The 25,042-nt window shown below is 34.7% G+C and overlaps 1 pseudogene; it reads left to right on the top strand.

The window, feature by feature from the left end:
- The first annotated feature begins 23,324 nt into the window (after nucleotides 1-23,324).
- Nucleotides 23,325-24,211, top strand: LOC114205102 (nucleophosmin-like; annotated as a pseudogene).
- The last annotated feature ends 831 nt before the right edge of the window (nucleotides 24,212-25,042 follow it).

The raw sequence follows: 25,042 nt of genomic DNA, 5'->3' as shown, positions 1-25,042 counted from the left end.
AGCTCTCTCGGTGACTTCTCTAGGTTCTGGAAACTACTCTGCCCTTTGGGCGCTAGGGGGAGTTCGGCTCCCTGATGTTGCTATTCTAAGTGTATTACATTTTTCCTTATTCATTTTCTCAAACTCTGTACTTTAAATCTTTTCAACTGATCTAGTTCAGCATGCCTGTTTAGAATTGTCATTTCTTTAACACATAAAAAATTGTATTAGTGTTAAGAATGTGTTAATAGGAGGTAGCATGGGTAATGCTTCAGAGGACAGCCTCTGGAATCAGCAGCCTCATTTCCCACGTGGCTCTCCTCTTCCCACTCTATGTGGGGTTGAGCACATTTCTTAACACATTTTGTTCTTCAGTTATTTCTTATTTATAAATTTTACATATACACATATGCAAACACACACATTATGACAACTCTGACCATATATAGTATGTTGAGAACCATAAATGTGAGCCACATGCGATTTATTAGTTTTTGGTGCTTGCTTTAAAATGAACAAAAGAAAGAGATAAAATTAATTTCAGAAGTATGTTTACTTAATTCAATATATTCCAAATATTATTATTTCATCATGTAATAAGTAAAAAGTTAATGAGGCCATTTTATATTTTTCAATACAAAAAATGTACCCAAAAATTTAGTATGTTTTTTGCATTCCCCATGCTTTTCAGTTTGGACTAGAGGCATTTCAAAAGTTCAAGGGCTACACAAGGATGGAGGCTCCCTTGTTAAACAGCACAGTTTTAGTAGTTCTTCTAACCTATACCTATTTAAACAACTTACTTCATGAATCAGTTTATTTCTGTTAACTAAAATGTTCTTATATGATACTGAATGCCCAGCACTCACAGGCAATGTTCTTAAACATCTAAGAACATCTGCTGCTGCTTTGGCGAACTGTTAAGAAATACAAAATTGCCTTAGCCAAGAGTTTTGAGTGGCTAAAGAATTTTGTTATTTCATGTTGGCCAAGATCTCCCTTATGTTGGCATTGCAAAGACCCTGTGCACTTCTATGGGGTAAGAAAAAGCGTTGTCTCAATAGCCCTCTAACTGTTTAGGAAGGCAAATTACCATTTCTCGAAAAGTACAGAATATTATAATAGTTATTGGCTAAGCAGTAATTCATCAAAATCCATTTATATAAGACAAATAACAGCAATAGAGAGCCATAAAGCCCCATATGTACTAAAGAAAACAAGTTTGGAAATATTTAAACTAACTGTTTTTCCTACCTCTACACTGGTTCTAACCACGTCAAGTGAGAGTAACATCAGCCAATAAAGAAAAGTGTCCAGAATTCAGCTTCCATAGCACACCTTAGCCATTTCAGCTAACCAGTTGAATCATATGTTTATGAGGAATCAATTGTATTCTCTTCTCTTCTTTTGCAGATCTGTTTATGTGCATTATGGTTTTTGTTATAAAATTTAACTTATTTAATTGCTTAGAAGCCTATGAAATATCAGTGTAAAACTAGAGTTGTTTTTGTGAAAATTAGTTTAAGTGTAGTAGGGACAATTGCAAGACTAAAGAAAAATTATCAAAAGCCAGAGGGATTTTTCATTTGGGCCATTTCAAGAGTGTTGTGAAGCTCTTGCTCTACTTAAAGAAAATGAATCTGGATATCATAAATAATTTTATGGTTGTGCTTAATGAAAAAAATATAGAACTCTAATACATGGGTATATAATAAGAGAAAAGATGTGAATATTATGTCCAAAATTGTTAAAATGTTTTATGTGTACAAAGGATAAAATAAAATACTTAGATTTTGTCTGTGTTTATAATGATTCTTCATTACAACCAATATTTTTGATTAACTGGTCATATTTTTTCTACTAAAAGCCCCATGAGGGTAAGTGTCACATTTGTTTTGTTTGCCACTATATTCTCACTGCTAGAATGTGGGTTGACTTAAAGTAGATGCTCAACAAATGTCTGTTGACAGATTGACTGACTCATTCTTTCCATATGGCACCTCCCACCATGCAAGCCTGTTGTTTTTTCAGTTTATACTTTGCTGTCACATTTTTAAAAACATGATTTTTTTTTTTTTAATTTACAACAGACTTAATTCTCTGGCCTTTTTTTCCCCCCAAGCAAAACATTTTTCTAGTCATCCAGCAGAAAAAAACTCATACAAAATTTAACTCAGTAAATTTAGACTTGATGTTTTATTAGAATAATGCTTTGCTGTGGAAAATAGAAGAGAGTAAATAAAATCAAGTCTATCTTATCCTGAGAAGGTCAAAAAAACTTGGTTTTCATATGCTTCTGGAGAGCCATGAGTAAGTAACCAATGAGCCTCATCTGGGCTCACAATCTGGTCATCAAAACACCTAAATATATCTTCTTCCATAAGTATTCTTAATAACAAACCGTGACTGTGGTTATATACATAAATCAATTTGGAAAATCCCCTGAAATCAGGCATTCAAACAGTATAGCAACAGTTGCCAAGATTACCCTCCCAACCCACAGGGATGGTGAAGACTTAGTCACAGTGTAGCTAAAGAGGTAGAAAATAATTTAGAAATAGGATACTGCCTAAAGGACTTAACAATATACTTATTTTTTCACAGTTCCCCAAACATATCATGTCTTTTTTGTTTTTTTATTTTCTGTTTTTTATTTTTTCCACTTTTCCAACATTTCTTTGTTTCTTTTTAAAATTAAAAAAAATTGCCTTCTTTTTGTTTAAACCTCTTTTACCCCTTATTTCATTTTTCCTCTTTACTAGCTTGGATGTTATATACTTGCTTTCTGTTTTTAGGGATTACCCATAGACTTAAGCATCCAAATTAAAGTCAAAAGTTAGTATGTTTATCCTTCTCTAGAATAACATAAGAACCTTGAATACTTTAATTCTGATTGTATGTTTTTTTTTTGGTCCAGGTTTCACATATTCAGCTTTATTTTTTTTATTTTTTATTGTTATGTTAATCACCATACACTACATCATTAGTTTTTGATGTAGTGTTCCATGCATGCACAAACAATGAATCAAACATATCATGTTAATGCAAACTTTTTATTAAAGTCTTACATAAAGATGAATACATCATAAGTGTACAGCTTGATGAATTTTCACAAACTGGGTACATTGTAAACAGCACCCAGATCAAGATACAGAATATTACCAGTAGCCCAGAAGCCCCACGTGTCTTCCTCCAGTTACCACTTCCTGAAGAGTAGTTAATATCCTGATTAGTGATTACTATAAATTACTTTTATTTATATGTGAACTTTATTTAGATGGAATAAATCAGTATGTACTCTGTTGTGTTTGGCTTCTTTCACTCAATAAATTGTTTTTGTTGGTACAAATTTCCAGTTATAAAATTAATGTCACAGAGATATAATGTATGGCATAGTGACTATAGTTAATAATACTCTATTGCATAAGAGAGTGGATCCTGAAAGTTCTCATAACAAAATGAAAAAATGTTTGTCACTATGTATGGCAATGGGTGTGAACTGGAGTTATTTTAGTAATCATTCTGCAATATATACAAATATCAAATCATTTCTTTGTACACTTGAAACTAATATAATGTTTTGTCAGTTGTACCTCAATTAAAATACAAAAAAGGGTTAAAAAATTCAGTAGCTTCATAGTGGCAAGCAAACCCCTCCCAGCAAACAAAATCACTCTGAATATGGCTCTCTACAGACAGCTTTACATCCTATCCTGACTAAAAAATAAAATTAAATATAAATAAATAAATAAATAAATGTTTTTCAGATTCATTCATATTTGTTGTTGTAATTTGTTTATTTTCATTGATTTATGGTATTCCATTGTACAAATATGCCACAATTTTTAATCCACTCTACTATGGATGGATATTTGCATTGTTTTCAGGTTTTTGCTATACTCTAAACATTCTTATACAAGTCTTTTGGTAACATAAAAACACAGTCTACTGAATATAAACCTAGGAGTTGCAAATGTTAAGCTGTTATAGATATGACAATATATCTTTTGTGGAATGAGTTATTTTACAAAAAAAAGGAAAAGGAGATTTTGGATATTAGAAATTTCAACCAGTTGGTTATATTCGAGAATATTACACATAAATGTAGATACATATATATGTGTTAATCTGTAAATAGTTTCCTTTGAATATTTCTTCTCTTGAAATGGGAAAAATCTGTTAGCTAATAAGCAGTTATAATCTATTATGTCAATTTTTTTGTTTTTGTGGTTTTAATGTTATCAATTATCCACAATTGTAATGACATATTTACTAATAAAAATTCTAGTTAATAGTAAGAGTATGTTATATTCATAAATATGATTTATTTTCTAAGTGTATCAGAACTTACCATACCTGTGGAAATGAAATTAGAAATGATGTTTTTCTGTTTGCATATATGAAGTAAAATACACCATTTTGTAAAATTTATATTATACTGTTTTGAAATGGAATTTTTCACTTTAGAAAACCCCATGAAATATTTATTCAGCTTTGTTTCTCTGTATATATAGAAATTTACCATCAATGTTTAAAAATTTATATAAAATGTTGTATAAATAAAGGAGGAGAAAATATTTCCAAACTCATTTTACAAGACCAACATTACCTTGATACCAAAACCAGACAGGGACACTATAAAATAAAGTAAATTACAGGACAGTATCTCTGATGAACATAGGTGAGAAAGTCCTTAACAGAGATGTTAACAAATCAAATTCAACAATACATTAAATGAATAATAAACCATGATCAAGTGGGGTTTATTCAGGGATGCAAGGATGGTTCAACATCTACAAATCAGTCTACATATCAAATGTGATTCACCATATTTAAAAAATGAAGGATAAAAATTATATGATCATCTCAGTAGATGTAGAAAAAAAATCATTTAACAATATTCAACTTCCATTCATGATAAAAAAAACTATCAACAAAGTGGAATAGAGGGATCATACCTCAACATAATAAAAGCCACATATGATAAGCTCACAGCTAACATCATACTCAATGTTGAAAAGCTGAAAGCTTTTTCTCTAAGATTAAGAACAACACAAGGCTGCCTACTTGTGCCACTTTCCTTCAAGATGGTACTGGAAGTACTAGCCATAGCAGTTAGGCAAGAAAAAGAAATAAAAGTTATCCAAATTGGAAATGAGGAAAGTTATCCAAAATAAAAGTTATCCAAACTGGAAATATCATTTCTTCTTGCAGGTGACATATTACATATAGAAAACCCTAAAGACTCCACCAAAAAGCTGTTAGAACTAATAAATGAATTCAGAGACTTGTAGGATACAAAATCAATAAATAAAAATCTCTTGCATGTTTATACACTAACAAACTATCAAGAAGAAAAATCAAGAGAACAATTCTGTTTAAAATTGCATCAAAAAGAATAAAATCCCTAGGAATAAATTTAACCAAGGAAATGATAGATCTGTACCTTGAGAATTATAGGTAACAGATGAAAAAAATTGAAGAAACACAAATAAGTGGTAAAATATTCCATGCTCATTGAATGGAAAAATTAATGTTATTAAAATGTCCATACTACTCAAAGCAATCTATAGTTCAATGCACTTTCTATCAAAATTCCAATGGCATTTTTCATAGAAACAAAACAAACAATTCTGAAATTTGTATCCCTAATAACAAAGACAAAAGAGCCCAAATGGTCAAAGTAATCTTGAGAAAAAGAACAAAGCTGGAGACATCATACTTCCTGACTTCAAACTATATTACAAAGCTATAGTAATCCAACAGCATGATATTGGCATAAAAACAGACACACAGACTGATGAAACAGAAGAGAAAGCTCAGAAATAAACCTATACACACACACACACACACACACACACACACACACACACACACGGTCAATTAATTTATGATTAAAGGGAAAAATATGCAATGAGGAAAGGTTAGCCTCTTTAATAAATGGTGTTGGGAAAACTGGGCAGCCACATGAAAAAGAATAAAACTGGACCTCTGTCTTACTCCATGCACAAAAATTAATGCAAAATGAATTAAAGACTTAAATGTAAGACCTGAAACCATAAAATTTCTAGAAGAAAACATAAGCAGTAAGCTTCTACACATCAATCATGGCAATGATGTTTTGGATTTTACATGAAAAGCAAAGGCAACAAAAGCACAACTGGACAGGTAAAACTGCATCAAATGAGGGGCGCCTGGGTGGCTCAGTCATTAAGTGTCTTTGGCTCAGGTAATGATCCCAGGGTCCTGGGATCGAGCCCTGCATCGAGTTCCCTGCTTCACGGGAAGCCTGCTTCTCCCTCTCCCACTCCCCCTGCTTGTGTTCCCTCTCTCGCTGTATCTCTCTGTCAAATAAATAAATAAAAATCTTTAAAAAATAAAAACTGCATCAAACTAAAAAGCTCTGCACAGCAAAGAAAAATATCAACAAAATGAAAGGGTAACCTACTCAATGAAAGAAAATATTTTCAAGTCATATATCTAATAAAGGGTTACTATCCAAGTTATAACAAGAGTTGATACAACTCAATAGCAAAAAACAAAACAAAATAACAGCCAAAAAAATCAAAGAACAAACCCCACTAAAATCCAATTAAAAAATGGGCAGAAGAACTGAATGATATTTTTCAAATAAGACAACTAAATAGCCAAAAGATATATTTAAAAAAATTCAACATCATAAATCATCAAGGAAACACAAATTTAAACCACAGATATCACCTCACATCAATTAAAATGGCAGTCATCAAAAAAATAAAAATAAATAAGTACAGCAAGAGTGGGCAAGGATGTGAAAAAAGAACTTTATGCACTGTTGGTGGGAATATAAATTGGTACAGTCACAAAGGAAAAAAAGTATAGAGTTCTTTAAAAAATTAAAGATAGAACTGCCATATGATCCAGGAATCCCACTTTTGGGTATATATCCACAGGAAATGGAAATAGGGTATTAGAGATATAAGCACTCCTGTGTTCATTGCAACATTATTCACAATAGACAAGATATGGAAACAACCTTAGTGTTACCAATGGATGAATAATAAAGAAGATGTGGTATATAGATATACAATGGAATGTTATTTAACAATCAGAAAGAACAAATTCCTGTCATTTGTGACAACATGGATGAATTTTGAGGGCATTTTATTAAGTGAAATAAACCAGACAGAGAAAGACGAATACTGGATGGTATCACTTATATGAGGAATTTAAAAAAACAAAAAGTCAAACTCAGAAACAGAGAATAGAAAAGTGGTTGCCATGGTCTAGAAAGTGGGAGGAATAAGGAAAGGTTAGTTAAAGGTAAAAACTTTCAGGACACCTGGGTGGCTCAGATGGTTAAGCGGCTGCCTTTGGCTCAAGTCATGATCCCAGGGTCCTCGGATCGAGCCCCGCATCAGGTTCCCTGCTCAGCAGGGAGCCTACTTCTCCCTCTACCTTTGCCTGCTCCCCCTACTTGTGCTCTCTCTCTCTCTCTCTGTGTCAAATAAATAAGTAAATTCTTTAAAAAAAAAAGGTAAAAACTTTCAGCTACAAGATGAGTAAGTTCTGAGAATCTAATGTAAAACATGGTGACTATAGTTGATAACACTGTATAATTTAAAAATATACAATAAAATAGAAAAATATTATAGTTGTTTCCTTGTGTATATGTGAATTACTAATTCACAAGAATATTAAAAAGTGTTATGTAGACAATTTTGTCTTAGTACAAACTCTTAAGCAGATTACAAAGTTTATTTGAGACAGGTTTCATTTTATAAATTAAATCAGAAACAATCATTCTAAAATTCCTAATATCCCCCAGGATATAGGTGATGTTGAAGCTTCTAAGTTGCAGTCTATCTTTCAGAGAAGAAAGCATCAAATGACTACTCTGAATCGCTTTCTCTATATTCTTCCTCCACACTTTTCTACATAGTCCTGGTTTGCTCACACTAAATGCCTCCAGGACAAGAATGGTATTTTATATCTCTTTGTATTTACAGACGCTAACATAGCCCTTGAAACAATGCAAATATGACTAAACTGAATTAAAATTTTTCTCTCTTCTTTCCTGGCTTAGTCATCAAAATTATCTACTTGTCATATCCAGTCAACTGGTTTCTTTGACTTTGCTGACAACTCTTCTTTCCTGGAAACTAATTTCTTACAGTGGTTTTCACTGTTCCATTTCTTGCATTAATTGTATACTTTTCTGTGTCTAAAATTGTATGTTGCATTACTCTGCCACCACACTCCGTTTATTCAAATATTTTCTGGTAACTTATCCTTAGCTTTCTCACTCTTTATACTTTGCTATGTGGCATCAACTATTATTTCTCAAAACCATGTAATCTAACTCAGTCCTTTTTCCTGAGAAATGCATTTAGACCCCATTTTTCCAATTGCCTACATATATAATTACCTGTATATCCCACCTCTGCTTCAAATTCAATTTAGTACCATTTTTTGTTGTTGTTGTTGCAAACTAGATTTTCCTCTTGTATTTTTTGCCTAATGGCACCCATGTTACCTATGTTAGAAAATTGTAAATTGTCTTAAATATTTATTAATGCATTTTCCCTGCTTTATCTATATTCAATCAAACACCAAAAGAATCATAAATTATACCCTTCTCTTTTTTCCCTTTTTATTGCTAATATATTTCATGCACACATGATTTTTTCCATGTACTATTGTAATTATGTTTTTACTGCTCTGAGTCTCCAACTTCTAGTTCCTCAAATCCATCCTCTGCATGTTGTGCTTCCCTAATAAGCAAGTAGGATTGTGTACTTAACAAACATGGCTCATACACATACATATTATTTTGTTTAATTAGTATATGCAAGTGTTTGGAGCATGCTGTCTGTGTCCTCAAGAAACCCACACTTACAGGAGAGACACAGCTGTAAATAATTCTTAGACTATTATAAGCTGATATAAGTACTGTGGGGAATTAAAAGAAGTATTCATTTTCTCAACCAACGATTTATTGAGAAAGTCTTCTGGGTATTGTTATAAGCACTTGGATACAGAACTGACCTGGACAGAAGATTTCTGTGCTCATGAGTTTATCTTCAATGACAGAGGATGGAGGGGTCAAGGAAGGCTTCATGGTGAGATGACATAAGAAGCCGGATTTAAAATCACTATTTCTGATGATGAGGCTTAAATACTCTTATTTTGATAAAAGATGCAAAGATGACTGTGATGTATATGGTTAGAAATCACTGACACTGTTTCCTGTTGCTTAAACTTCCAGCAAATCAAAGAGCTTACCCATCCACAAGTGAACATACAGTGATACCAATGGATGCAATGAGATTTCCCATTCTTGAAGTCTTCTACTCTATCAAAAACTTTGAATTCTCCATTCTATGACATAGAGCAGAAAATAGTCTGCTCTTAGAAAGTAATATTTTAGGTAGAATTTTAAGGATGAGTAGTTTTACTTGGGTGAGGGGAAGTGGGAGTGGGGCGAATATCAAATGCCATTCATTACGGGGGTGGCTTTGGGGAGATGGAATGTTCAAGGAATTGAAGCAAGGCTAGTAGAACCGGAGTGCAAAGAATAGTCAGTCTGTCTCCTCAACAGATTTAGTCTCTCTTCTCAACAGATTTCATGTTTTTAAGTGCAGATTCCAGAGACAAAACTGTTTTCATTTACATGGTCTCAGAACATGCCAAAATGCCTGATATAGAGTAGGATCTTAATGTGTATTTGTTATCTAAACTAATATACATAATAACAAATCAAAATCTGTCCTTCAGTAATAGGAGCTTGAACTATGGTTTAATATATCAAATCACAGTGTTTCTCAAAAATATTTTATCAAATTTTTATTTTCACAGCCACTATTAAGAAGTGCTGGGAAATGTTTACAGTTTAGAAAACTATAACTACTCCCTGAACACCTGTCTCCAGGAAACAATGGAAATAGATGGAACTGCCCCTAGGTCTTACCCCAGCTATTCCCTTAGGCTACCTGAATTTCTAAGGCACTCAGTGCCTGAGGAATTATTGTGATGACTATTTCATCTGAAAATATTTTCACTGTGTCTGAGGCCTCCAATTCTAAATGCATATGTAAACAGTAGGAATTTCAGAAAATGTTTGATCCAGCAAAAGAATATTTCATGTCTCTCACCTTAGATTAAAAATTCCTCTATCAGTGAGGTCATATGATACATGTCTTTCTCTGATTGACTTATTTCGCTCAGCATAACACCCTGCAGTTCCAGCCACGTCGTTGCAAATGGCAAGATTTCATTCCTTTTGAAGGCTGCATAATATTCCATTGTGTGTGTGTGTGTGTGTGTGTGTGTGTGTGTGTGTGTGTAAATCACATCTTCTTTATCCATTCATCTGTCGATGGACATCTTGGCTCTTTCCATAGTTTAGCTATTGTGGACATTGCTGGACATTGCTGCTATAAACATCAGGGTGCAACACCCAAAGAACAAATGATTCAATCAAGAAATGGGCAGAAGATATGAACAGACATTTTTCCAAAGAAGACATCCAAATGGCCAACAGACACATGAAAAAGTGCTCAACATCGCTCGGCATCAGGGAAATCCAAATCAAAACCTCAATGAGATACCACCTCACACCCGTCAGAATGGCTAAAATTAACAAGTCAGGAAACGACAAATGTTGGCGGGGATGCGGAGAAAGGGGAACCCTCCTACACTGTTGGTGGGAATGCAAGTTGGTGCAGCCACTCTGGAAAACAGTATGGAGGTTCCTCAAACAGTTGAAAATAGAGCTCCCATATGATCCAGCAATTGTACTACTGGGTATTTACCCCAAAGATACAAATGTAGAGATCCAAAGGGGTATGATCATTTGTTCTTTGGGTGTTGCGTTTAAGAAGTTCTTTATAGATTTTGGATACTAGCCCTTTATCTGATATGTCATTTGCAAATATCTTCTCCCATTCTGTCGGTTGTCTTTTGGTTTTGTTGACTGTTTCTTTTGCTCTGTAAAAGCTTTTTATCTTGATGAAGTCCTAATAGTTCATTTTTGCCCTTGCTTCCCTTGCTTTTGGCAATGTTTCTAGGAAGAAGTTGCTGCGGCTGAGGTCGGAGAGGTTGCTGCCTGTGTTCTCCATTAGGATTTTGATGGACTGGAGCACTGGGTGTTATATGCAAACAATGAATCATGGAACACTACATCAAAAACTAATGATGTAGTGTTTGGTGATTAACATAACATAATAAAGAAAAAGAATATTTCGTGTCTCATAAGTGACTGTTTTCTTGATCCCTCCACAATAAAGTCAAGCATGCAAGGCCTAGTAGGTTTGTTCATACTTTAGGGTCTAGTGAGATAGAGCAAAGTAGGGTGAGGTAAAAGGAATGTCTCAAACAGGTATGCTTTCCACTTTTTATTCCAGCACTTAACATTAACTGACCTTTAGCAATTTGCTTAATCTTTGTGGTTCTCAGAGTGCATGCATATAAGGTATAGTTAAAATAGTAAGCACTTCTGAGAAATAGATCATATAACTAAAATCAGCACAGTTCTTTGTACATATTACAGACTCAGAGAGTCATTTCCATTTCTCCACTCTGATTCTCCTGTTGTGCTTATTTTGGAATTCACATGACTGAAACTCTAAGAATTAGGGGCAAACTATATCCCTAAAATTCAAATCATGCTAATTTTATTTCATTATATAAGATAAACAATCCTTATTCAGGTACTTCAATGGGTCATAAGAAAAAGAATAAGAATAAGAATAAGAAAAAGAACATTTCACTTGTTGAGAAACTTCATTTTATTGTCTCCCAGCTGTCACTTAAGATCTCTATGCTCTACTGTTCATTTTGACCATCAGGTGAGGGTTATGGTGAAAATTCACCTGGTTTGTATTTATTTTTCTCTCAGGGGAAAATAAGGGACTCTAAAAATAATATTCACACAAGATGATCAGGCAATAGACCAGAATTTTCTTTTCTGCAAATTGTAGTGTAAGTTATGTTCCATTATATTTCTATTTTGATAACAATATCTCTGAACTCTGATATTTCCCACTTTGTCCTCCATGTCTTTACTATCCATCTGTTGTGACATTATTTCCTATGAAGGTTTTTGTAGAAATTGCTTAGATTTCCTTTTATTAGCTCCTATAGGACCCTTAGCTACTTGACTGTCCTACTGAAAACATCACTAGCTCTATTTCTTCAAAGTAACAATTAAATAATTATCTTCTTGGACCCTGCCCCTTGCTAACTATATGCATTTTCTCAATTTATGAACAGTTGCTTTGTTTGACTATACTTTTCCTGCATTATTTTAAAAATATTAATCCTTTGGAAAACAGTATGGAGTTTCCTCAAGATGTTAAAAATAGAGCTACCTTATGTCCCAGCAATTTCACTACTAGGTACTTACCCCAAAGATAAAGACGTAGTGAAAATAAGGGGCACAAGTACCCCAGTGTTCATAGCAACAATGTCCACAATAGCCAAACTGTGGAGGGAGCCGAGATGTCCTTCAACAGATGAATGGATAAAGAAGATGTGCTTCATATATACAAGGGAATATTACTCAGCCATTAGAAAGGATGAATACCGACCATTTGCATCGACCTGGATGGAACTGGAGGGGATTATGCTGAGTGAGGTAAGTCAAGCAGAGAAAGACAATTATCATATGTTTTCACTCACATGTGGAACATAAGGAATAGCACAAAGGACCACAGGCAAAGGGAGGGAAAACCGAACGGGAAGAAATCAGAGAGGGAGACAAACCAGGAGAGATTCTGGACTCTGGGAACCAAACTGAGAGTTGCAGAAGGAGGGGGGGCGGTAGGAGGATGGGGTAACCAGGTGATGGGCATTAAGGAGGGCACGTGTTGTGATGAGCACTGGGTGTTATACACAACTAATGAATCGTTCAACACTACGTCAAAAACTAATGATGTACTATAGGCTAGCTAATTGAACATAATAATAAATTAAAAAAAAATTAATCCTTTGGAGATCTTGAATCCACAACCTGTTAATCACTCTGCCAAATATATTGCTTGGAATTTATTAATCATATATTTCAGATGGCTCCCATCTTCCTTTTTAAAAGAAGTAGAAATACCTTGTTGTCTCAAACTGAGATAAACACATTCTAGGAGCCACCATTTGATAGCAACTCTGAACTATTTCATTACCATACAGTTGTATCACATGCCTTTTCCTACTTTTTTTGTATTTAGAAATATTTTCTTTGGGCAGAAGTAACACTCATTTTTGCTTACCTTTTATAGCTTTTAATGAATCTACCTCGGTATCAGTATTCCTTCAAGAATCTATAAGAAGACCTTTTCTTATTGTCTAACAGAAACAAGATTAAACTTATCCCCTAACCACTTCAAGATATACATATCAAATGCAAATTCAAGTAATATCTCACTATTTTCAAGTTTAAGTGATTTAATTTATAACCTCATCAGTATGAATATCTGTTCTATGGATACGAACAGCCTATTCTACCATTGCTTTAATTATCTTATATTAATAATTGGTTGCAAGCTATTTGAAGCATTATTAGCTCAATCAAATCAGTGTTGGATATTCACATATTTCTAGAGTGGGAATAAAATTAATCACCTCTGCTGAACTGTGACAAAATTGCATCTATCACAAATTTGCATTATGAAATGAATTAATGGGAAAAGTAATTTTTTTACTGTATAGATTATATTTTATTATTGTAGTGTTTCCCTATTTTCAAAAAGAAACATAACATACAAAATATAAAAACAAAAGGCATAAACCATAAATATAGAGCTCAATAATGTATTACAAAATGAAAATCCAAGTAACCACCACCTGGTCCAGGAAGAGAATATTACTACATCTCAAAAGCCATGTTCATGCCCCTCACAATCACTACTCATTCCTTTCTTTTTTTTTTTTTAAAGATTTTATTTATTTATTTGAGAGAGAGAGAGAATGAGAGATAGAAAGCACGAGAGGGAAGAGGGTCAGAGGGAGAAGCAGACTCCCTGCTGAGCAGGAAGCCCGATGCAGGACTCGATCCCGGGACTCCAGGATCATGACCTGAGCCGAAGGCAGTCGCTTAACCAACTGAGCCACCCAGGCGCCCCAACTACTCATTCCTTTCTTAAGATGACCACTATCTTGACTTTGAGTCTACAGTACAATTTGTGTGTCTTTGTTCTTTTTGTAAATGGAATAACTCTATAAGTGCACTTATATGTCTGGTTTTTTTGCTTAGCATTGTTTCATCCACATTATTCCATACAGCAGCAATTCATTTTCATTTCCTTATAGAGTTTTATTATATAAATACAACATAAATGATTTATCTAATCTATGACTGATGGGCATTTTGATTGTTTCTAATTTTAGCAATTAGAGATAAAGCTGCCATAAACTTTCTTGTGCATGTCTCTGGAAAGTTGCATTTATAACTAGGGATGATATTATCACTACATATCTCTAATTTTGATAGGTGATTCCAAAGAATTTTCTAGAATAGTTACCCAATTTAGACTAAGCAACGTATGAGAGTTCTAGCTGCCCTACATCATTGCTAACAAAGTAAGCCCTATATATCCATCAGTGAATTGCTTTTTGGACTCTCATTTAATCAACAGAAACCTGATTTTCATGCAATCCAATTTATTGATCTTTTCCTTTTTAAATATGTCCTATTTAAGAAATTGTATAGGTATTTTTTAAAGGTATTCTTTTATATTATCTTTCAGAGACCCAAAGTCTCAAAAAAAGAAGGCAGATGGAAAGAGGTACACCCTGCTCACATACAAATACATCTATATACACAAAGAAGTAGCAGAAATTAGAATTTGTATTTTGAATTCACCTTTAATTCTTCTCATTTATTCAAAGTCATTTGACCTTGACCCACTTCCCTACCAATAAATATCTTTGAAATTTACCTGTTTTAAACAACTACACTTCTGTTTACTGGGAGTAGACGGGATAGTTGGTAGCGAATGCTTCCATCTGAGACATTAATAATGATTCTATGCGAAAATTTTCTATGGATTGTAGTTCATGATAGAAAATAGAAGAGCATCCAGTCTTAGGAAACAGGAGTATCACAAACTAGGTGATAGTACTGGGCTGGATGCCAGTTTCAGTAGGCAATAAATTGGCTGAAAAATTAACTGAGCAAATTGTTAAAATTATCTTTGATAAACCTACACTGTGAAGTAAAAAGACATACTTCCATCTCTACTATCAACATAGTTTTGAAATACTAATAAGGAAAGTACATTTTCCTCTTGGCTATGTGTTTTTGTTTATTGTTTTTTGTGAAAAAAGTGAAAGGTGACTCTACTGTCATTATTAAAACCAGATACGGTCCTTCCCGCAGTCATATTCAGTTTCATGTTATTCCTGGCTAAAAGTCCTAAAGCTATATAATGTTCATATTTTTTTATTTGAGAGTTTCAACACTATTTCTTAAATATGCCTTTCTGTCATATATCTGGGAGAATTTCAACCATTGTCTTAATTATTGTTGTAGTGTAGTAGGATATAATATCTAATCAATTTTCACCATTACTCCTACCTAAACAATCCTCCCTTCATATACAAAAAGGAGGCAATAATAGACCCAATTTGCATAATGCTTTAATGTAGTCATGCTGAACAACATGATTCACACATAATCAACTTTGTTAAAGATAATGGTGTACCAATTTATAATACAAGTGCTGTGTTACATTGTTTGAGGGATGGGGAGAAAGGGAAGAAAAGCAGATGTTTCCAGGGAATTTAGAGTGGTTTAAGAAACAAAACAAAGAGAAATAATAATCATTAAAGCAGTGTTTAAAAACAATTTCAAGTGGAAAATTTTTCTTCAGACTAAATGTAACACAAAGATCTAATACACAAAGTCAGTAAAGTATCCTGGACATGCTTGGTTACTCTCTGTACCTTGCCCATTTTCAGTAGCCTCTGAAATATCTTTGTGAATCTATTGGCTGTTAGCAATACAGTTTGATAACCACTGAATTACTTATAAAAATGATGTCCTTGTGGGATAAGACCATACATAGCTATAGCCTCTACTTATAAAAAAATTCTCTAAGAAGACCACCAGAGAGAAATAGAATATGTGAATGGGGTATGAAAAAGTGAAAACATCCTAGGCTCTTTAGAAGATGATTATTATATGAAGTGGGATGAATCTGCTAAGCCATCTGAAACTCAGATTTGGGGGCACCTGGGTGGCTTAGTCGTTAGGCATCTGCATTCGGCTCAGGTCATGATCCCAGGATCCTGGGATTGAGCCCCACATCGGGCTCCCTGCTCAGTGGGAAGCCTGCTTCTCCCTCTCCCACTGCCCCTGCTTGTGTTCCCTCTCTCACTGTGTCTCTCTCTGTCAAATAAATAAATAAAATCTTTAAAAACATAAAAAAATAAAAATAATCCAAAAACTTAACAAATGTAAGGCAACATTTTACAAAGTATTGGAAAACTATTTGCTTAACATGCTATCTTTGATCTCATGGCCTCTAATATCATCTATTAGGCCACTGATTGAATACCCTTTTTCTGTAAAGGACCCGATAGCAAATATTTTAGGTTTTGATGACCATATCATCTCTGTTAGCCACAGGTACTCAACTCATGTTATATAACACAGAAAGTCATTAAACACACACACACACAGAAAGCCATACACAATATATAAACAAGTACGTGTGACTATGTTGCAATAAAACTTTATTTACAAAAACAGTTAGCTGAATTTGCCCAGTGAACCATGGTTTGCCAACCTCTGCACTAGATCCTTTCAACTCGAAGTGTGGCCCAGGCCAGCAGCGGCAGCATTCCGAGGGAGTGGGAGAGGCTACATACATTGCGTGTCTCTTTTGCAATCTATAATACTCAGGAGCCAGTACATTTTTTTTATTTTTTATTGTTATGTTAATCACCATACATTACATCATTAGTTTTTGATGTAGTGTTCCATGATTCATTGTTTGTGCATAACACCCAGTGCTCCACGCAGAATGTGCCCTCTTTAATACCCATCACCAGCTAACCCATCCCTCCACCCCCTCCCCTCTAGAACCCTCAGTTTGTTTTTCAGAGTCCGTTATCTCTCATGGTTCATCTCCCCCTCCAATTTCCCCCCCTTCATTCTTCCCCTCCTGCTCTCTAGGGCCAGATACTAAACATTTTAGGTTTTGTGGGCTATACGGTCTCTGTCACAACTACTCAACTCTACCTTTATGGTGTAAAAGTAGCCACTGGCAATAAGAAAAAGAATGAGCCTGACTGTGCTCCATTAAAACTTTATTTATAAAAACAAGAAGTCGGCTAGATTTAGCCAAAGGCTATAATTTTTGATTCCTGGTCTAGACCTCCTTGAATCTCAAAGACAGCTTGGACTCAGCTGAATTTATTATACTTGATTTCTTGGAATTGGTTTCTACATGTTGATTTTATCCTTGGAACAATTACCTGGCTCCCCTTATATTATGCTCACAAAAAATTCGTCTTGTTATTCTTGTACTACAGCAAGATGGCTAATTTTGCAGAGCAGAATTAAAAGGCAGGGACTTCTGTTCACAATTTACCACGAATATTAATATGCTGACAGCAGAGTATTAAATCAAGTGTAAGGTCTTTGTGTAACTGCACAGGTCCCACACCTGTGAATCCAGTCTGGCCTTAAAGTTTGTGAAAAATGCAGAACCTCAGGCCCCTACCCTTAACCTAGATTGAATCACAATCTGCACATCAATAAGATCCTCAGATGATTCTTACGTACATAGATTTTGAGAAGCACTGATAGACTAAAATGATTTTAAGACTATTTCTGGCTAGAAATCATCTAATGAAGTCTAAGTAATCACTTTCCTCTATGAGGAACCTACTTTGAAATGGGTAGAAAACTGTTAACAAAATAACTGAAAAATTAACATAGTCAACAAATATTCTCCTGTATTCTCTAACTAATCTCGCAATCAAATGATTTGCAATTTATCCTCAGTTTCTTCTGCCACTCTTGCTGCATCTAACTGCTTGCTGAGTGCTGATCATTCCCTCTCAGAGAATTTCCTATTCTGCAGCACCTCTCAGGAGATTACAGCGGGTAAGCATGTTGATCTGGAGCTGAACTTCCTGGGTTTGTGTGCTGGCCACACCTCTTACCAGCTGTATGGGTTTGGACAGGTTACTTATGAGACTGACGCACTACCTACTGCACTAACGAGGCACCTGGACAGGTTACTTAATTTATCTATCTGTTTCAGTTCCCTCTTCTATTAAGTAGAGAGGATAATAACTCACAGCATTATTGTGAGGATTAAATGAGTTTTTATATGTAAACAATTAGTGTCTGACACACAATAAATATTTATAAGTATTAGATAATATTATTATCTATCAATTACCATCACCCTTAATTCTTTTGGCTCTCATAGTCAGTTTCCTGAGCTCCTGCCATATTACCTGTTCCCAGTGTCACATGGTAATTAGGATTAGCTGGACAGAATTTAGGGAGCAAAATTAGCCATCTTGCTGTAGTGCAAGAATAACAAGACGGATTTTTTGTGAGCATAATATAATGGGAGCCAGGTAATTGTTCCAAAGATAAAATCAACATGTAGAAATCAATTCCAAGAAATCAAGTATAATAAATTCAGTTGAGTCCAAGCTGTCTTTGAGATTCAAGGAGGTCTAGACCAGGAATCAAAAATTATAGCCTTTGGCTAAATCTAGCCGACTTCTTGTTTTTATAAATAAAGTTTTAATGGAGCACAGTCAGGCTCATTCTTTTTCTTATTGCCAGTGGCTACTTTTACACCATAAAGGTAGAGTTGAGTAGTTGTGACAGAGACCGTATAGCCCACAAAACCTAAAATGTTTAGTATCTGGCCCTAGATAGCAGGAGGGGAAGAATGAAGGGGGGGAAATTGGAGGGGGAGATGAACCATGAGAGATGATGGGCTCTGAAAAACAAACTGAGGGTTCTAGAGGGGAGGGGGTGGAGGGATGAGTTAGCTGGTGATGGGTATTAAAGAGGGCACATTCTGCGTGGAGCACTGGGTGTTATGCACAAACAATGAATCATGGAACACTACATCAAAAACTAATGATGTAATGTATGGTGATTAACATAACAATAAAAAATAAAAAAAATGTACTGGCTCCTGAGTATTATAGAATGCAAGAGAGAATTGGTGGGATTTTCAGGGAGAACTGGATCATTGAAAGAACCTTCTAAAATAGGACTGAGAAGAATAAAGTCTGAAAGAAATCCAAGTGATATGGCTGAGAATCAGGCCCTGGAGTGGGAGAGGGCACTGAGTAAGAATATTCAGGGAGTTTACTGCTTATCTTCATTGCTGAATCATTTGGGGACTCAACCCTCTTTAAAGAAAGAGCTAAAACAACTTCTAAACACAATTTCTAGTGAGGTGAGTGCTGTGATCAGTCTGAATGAATTCTCTTGATTCTGGGGACGCATAGGAAATTTGGCCTAAGACTTGGAGGTTAATACAATAATAAGGGTACAAAAATTATCATCCTAAATCTAATCATGTAACTTTGTTTTGACACCATTATATTATAAGGTAAAAATTCTTTGACATGGCATATAAATTCTTCTTTTGAAAGTCTTATAAACTCAGGATTCCAGAGACACCATTACACACTTGGCTTTGAATATGAAAAATATCTACTTTTGAATCCAGCTTTTGCAGATGTTTTTTCTATAACCTAAAATATCCTTCCCTTGCCCTTCACCATAAAGCAGGTTGCGATTCATCCTATAAATAGCCAGCTCAAATACCATCTGTTCAGGAAATCCTTTCACTAGTCTTGCAGGCATAATTAGTTATTCCTTTCACTGTAAGTGGAGAAGATCATGTTATAACCCAGGAAGTTAGTGGACACATAAAGCAGAAAGCCAACATAGCAGCAGGGTTCTATCTACAAGTGATGTCTTCCACATGTAGCAAGCCAAAGTAACAGACTCCTCCCAGCATTGGTAGGAACAAAAAGCAGACACCTACTACTCCTGGGCTTCATCCCAAGAGTAACACCATAATAGGATAAGCTCATATAGTAGCTGTTCTTCCCTGAGTGGAAATGTTCAACAAGCAGGTATTTTCCAGAATGTGTTAACAGATAAAACCACTTGGCAGTCTTTGCAGTGGTATTGTAAGTTAGTAGATACTGCCCCTCTCAGAATAATATGGAGAAATGCCATTCTGTGAAATAGACAGTTAACAAGAAAGAAGAAAATAATTAAATTTGAAGGAGTTTACCTATCACAATAAAATATATAGAAGTTCAGAGGTTTCTGTCTTCCATGGTAACCAGTGAAGACATTTCACTCTTGTGAATGGGGTTTCTGATTCAGATCAAGGGTAAACTACTGGGCAATGGCCCTGGATAATGTAATCACCAGAAAAAGCAACATGGTGACTTTTTCCACATGCAGAACGCTTATATCACAATCTTTCCTTGTTTCTGTTTCGTTCCATCTCTTTGGTTGGCTTTGCCTTCTTTTCTCTTTGATCTTATTCAGTTGTGTAGTAAAATGAATAAATTTCTTTCTTTTTTTATCTCTCTCTTTCTTTCTTTCCTTTAATTGGGGAAGAGATTTCTATTTGGAAACCTCTTTGGTTGGAAGAACGGTTTCCCATTCCTCCAGCCTCTTTTTCCATGTTAAAGTCAAAATGAATCCAAGATGGAAACCCAGAAAATAATGAACATGGAAGACAGAATTTAAGGTTTTTTTTTTTTCTAGTAAGGATAGAAAGACTTCTTATAAATAACATGCATAACGGAAAAATTTTCCAATTGGGAGATGAAGGATTTGAGTTAAAAATAAGTAGGACTCATTTGCCTAGTGTGTCTCTTCTAGCCGTTAACTTATGAACCTGCAAAAATAGTTGATGTCTGATGGAGGATTAAAGTTCATATATATTAATTGGATTTAGATCATCTATGGCTAACAAACTGGATAATATAATAGACAAGACTCACACAAGACATATACCTATGAAACTATATAGCCAGATCTATGAATTTGCAGTAAAACTTGTTAATAAGAAAATTTTAAAACGACATAACTATTTGGAAATGTTTAAAGATTATTTTACATATATGGACTAATGAGGAAATAAAAATAAAATTACATATGCCTTGGAAAGAACAGATGACTTGAAAATTACCTGTGAACATATTGTAAATTTCTCTGAAATTTTAATAGCTGCAAATGTATAGCTTTACAGACATATTACTAGTGTTTCCACATCTATCTCTACATGCACACAGATATACATATGACAATATACATATGACAATATACAAAGACAACTCAAAAAGAGAAAAAACTACAGTAAAATTAGGAAAGTAGTTTGAGGAGCATAAATATAATTGTGAGCATAGTTAAAATTTTTGAAGATTTAGTGGGGATGAAGGTAGAGGGAAATTCTACAAATCTAATCAGGTAAAAGATAAAGTAGTTTAGAAACAACAAATGAGATATGACTACATATATACAAACAGATGATATACTAGATGAAAATTGGTTGCACAAATTCAAATATATCAATGAAGTGGAAAAGTTTATGAGTTAACATCTAATTAATCCAAGAAGGATAAACTATATACAAATAAATATGTAACAAAAAGTAAATGTCATTAAAGAAATGCCTCCACAAAAGCCATTGTGTGCCAATGAATTTAAAGAGATTTTTCTTCTTCTTCTTTTTTTAACATATAATGTATTATTTGTTTCAGAGGTACATATCTGTGATTCAACAGTCTTGCACAATTCACAGAGCTCACCATAGCGTATACCCTCTCCAGTGTCTAGGGGAAGAATGAAGGGGGGGAAATTGGAGGGGGAGATGAACCATGAGAGACGATGGACTCTGAAAAACAAACTGAGGGTTCTAGAGGGAAGGGGGGTGGGGGGATGGGTTAGTCTGGTGATGGGTATTAAAGAGGGCACATTCTGCATGGAGCACTGGGTGTTATATGCAAACAATGAATCATGGAACACTACATCAAAAACTAATGTTGTAAATTATGGTGATTAACATAACATAATAAAAAAAATATTTGCAAACCACAAAAAAATATAAAGTGATTTTTAAAAAATTCCTCAATACAGGTAATTCCTCTTCTAGGGAAATATTCTAAGGAGAGGAGACAGATCTAAGAAATGCAGACAAATATTCACAAGACATCCATTGAGGTGTTATTTATTGCAGATAATTTGGAAATTTTAGCATATATTATATATATATTACATACATATATTGTAAATCAAATCCAAACAAAGGCTACAGATCAGCCTTAATTCTTTCTCTCATACTTGACATGCAATCCATCAGGCAGTCATATTGGCTCTACCTTCAAAATATATCCCAAATAATCAAACCATCTATATCTTACCACTTAAACCACTATCATTCTGCATGGAGCCACCATCTTCTCTTGCCTGAATTCTGAAGTAGCCTCTACCTGGGTTCCCTGGTTGCATTTTTGACCCTCCACCCCAGAAGGTGCTTTCCATAGGGCAACTAGAGAAATCCTGTCAAAATACATATCTAAGCATCTCATCTTTATGATCAAAATAATTCAGTTACTTCCCTATAAACTCAAAGTAAAATTCAAGAACCACCATGGGTTATAGATCTGGGTCCCTGCTGCTTCTTTATTTAATAACTATCAGATCTCCTTACCCATTGGGTTCTTTCAGCCCTCTTGACTCCTTGGTGCTTCTTGAGCGAGTGAAACAAGTGCCTCAGGACCTTACTGTGCACTTGCTTTCCCATCTGCCTGGAACTCCTTACCCTCAAATAGCCTGGTGACTTTACTTCTCACTTCATTCTACCCTCTCCTCAAACATTTTCACCCCAACAAAAAAGCATCCCTGACAAACCTGTTGAAAATACAGAAAAATCCATCATTTTCTATCACTTTATCTGACTTTATTTCTTCATAATGCTTATATTAAATTATGCATTAACTAATTATCTGTCTCCTTCCACTAGAAAATAAATTCTATTAGATCAGGGGTTTGTTTGTTTGTTTGTTTTGCCCTTGTATCCAGTGTTTAGAAGAGTCCCTGGGAATATAAGAGGAGCTCAATAAATACTTTTGAATGAAAGAATAGATAAAATTAATAACATCCAGGAAATGTAAATGTGAAATGTGAAAATTGTGGTTTTACCCATATGATTACATTTTATTTAGTTATAAAATAGATGTTAAGACAATGGAATACTTGCTTTCCCTGGTGTGATTCTTTCCTGTTGGCTCTTTGGCATAGTAGTAGTTTATCTCTGTCTGCCTTCTTTAACCTCTGCCGTGTGTGCCACCAGCCCATGGAAGATTTGATGGACATGGATGTGAGCCCTCTGAGGCCCCAGATCTATCTTTTCAGTTGTGAACTAAAGGCTGACAAAGATTACCATTTTAAAGTGGATAATGATGAAAATGAGTGCCAGTTATCTTTAAGAACAATCATTTTAGGGGTTGGTGCAAAGGATGAATTACACATTGTTGAAGCAAAGGCAATGAAGTACAAAGGAAGTCCAATAGAAGTCACACTGGAAATTTTGAAAATGTCTGTACAGGGTTTCCCTTGGGGGCTTGGAAATACCACCACCTGTGGTCTTACGACTGACATGTTGTTCACGGTCCATGCATAGTGGTGGATAGCGTTTAGTAGCTGTGGGGGAAGATGCCGAGTCAGAAGATGAAGCGGGAGAGGATGTGAAATTCCTTAGCAATCTGGAAAGTGTTCTAACCTTGGAAAAAGCAAAACTTGGTGCTCGTGAAAATGATGACAAAGATGATGAAGATGATGAGGGAGAAAAAGAAGAAAAAGGGGAGGGGGAGCAGGAAGGGGAAGAGGAGGAGGAGAGATGATGAACATGATAATGAGGAGGAAACTGAAGAAAAACTCCAGTAAAAAAAATATATATGAGATACTCCAGCCCCAAATGCAAACTAGAATGAAAGAGACTCAAAACCATCCACACCATGATCAAAATGTCCCCAATCCTTCAAAGAACAGGAAAAAAATCTTAAAACACCCAAAGGACCTAGTTCTGTAGAGGACATTAAAGCAAAAATGCAAGTAAGTATAGAAAAAGGTGGTTTTCTTTCCAATACAGAAGCCAAGTTCATCAATTTTGTGAAAAATTGCTCCCAGATGACTGACCAGGAGGTTATTCAAGATCTCCAGCAGTAGAGGAACTCTCTTTAAGAAAATAGTTTAAACATTTTGTTAAGATTTTCCATCATTTCACTTCTGTAATAGTTGATACCTGGATTTCCTTTTTATAACACAGAGTGAGAATTTTCCCTACTGTGTCTGATAAATGTTGTCTAGATTCTGATGCCAAGAATGTGTTGTTCAAAATGCCTGTTTAGTTTTTAAAGATGGAACACCACCTTTTGCTTGGTTTTGAGTATGTATGGAATGTTATGATAGGACAAATGGAAATGGTGGGGAGACAAAAATATACATGTGAAATAAACTCAGTATTTTAATAAAGTAACAAAAAAAGAGCATGGAGTGCTTAATATCTGAATTTAAGTATAAAATTCAATCTATTTGCACACAGAATATTGTGTCAATGGTGTACAAATTACACATGCATAGAGAAAGTAGAAGGAAATAAACTAAAAATCTCTATTAAAACTTTCTTAGTGGTAAAACTTAAAAGCATTTGTTGTGTTATCATTTACATTTTCTTTCATCTTTAAATTTTCAGTGTACTTTTTTAAATTAGCAAAAGATATGTTTTAAGAATTGAGCACCTACTGTGTGCCAGCCACTGACTGGGACTGGTGGATATGAAGCTAAATAGGTGTTCTAATTTTAACTGGGATAATACATGAATAAACCAATAATTGTAATTTCAGTCAAATATGACAAAAATCACATGAGCAATATGTATGCTCCTTAATTTCTTTTTTTTAAGATTTATTTATTTATTTGAGAGAACGAGAATGAGAGAGAGAGAGAGAGAGTGTACATGAGAGGGGGGAGGGTCAGAAGGAGAAGCAGACTCCCCGCTGAGCAGGGAGCCTG

The sequence above is a fragment of the Eumetopias jubatus genome, unplaced genomic scaffold (assembly GCF_037043125.1).
Source record: "Eumetopias jubatus isolate StellerSeaLion01/CBP00866 unplaced genomic scaffold, mEumJub1_p1.0 scaffold_16, whole genome shotgun sequence".
In the NCBI taxonomy this organism is placed as follows: Eukaryota; Metazoa; Chordata; class Mammalia; order Carnivora; family Otariidae; genus Eumetopias; species Eumetopias jubatus.
Note: the sequence above shows the minus strand (reverse complement) of the source record. Positions and strands in the feature narration are given on the sequence as shown.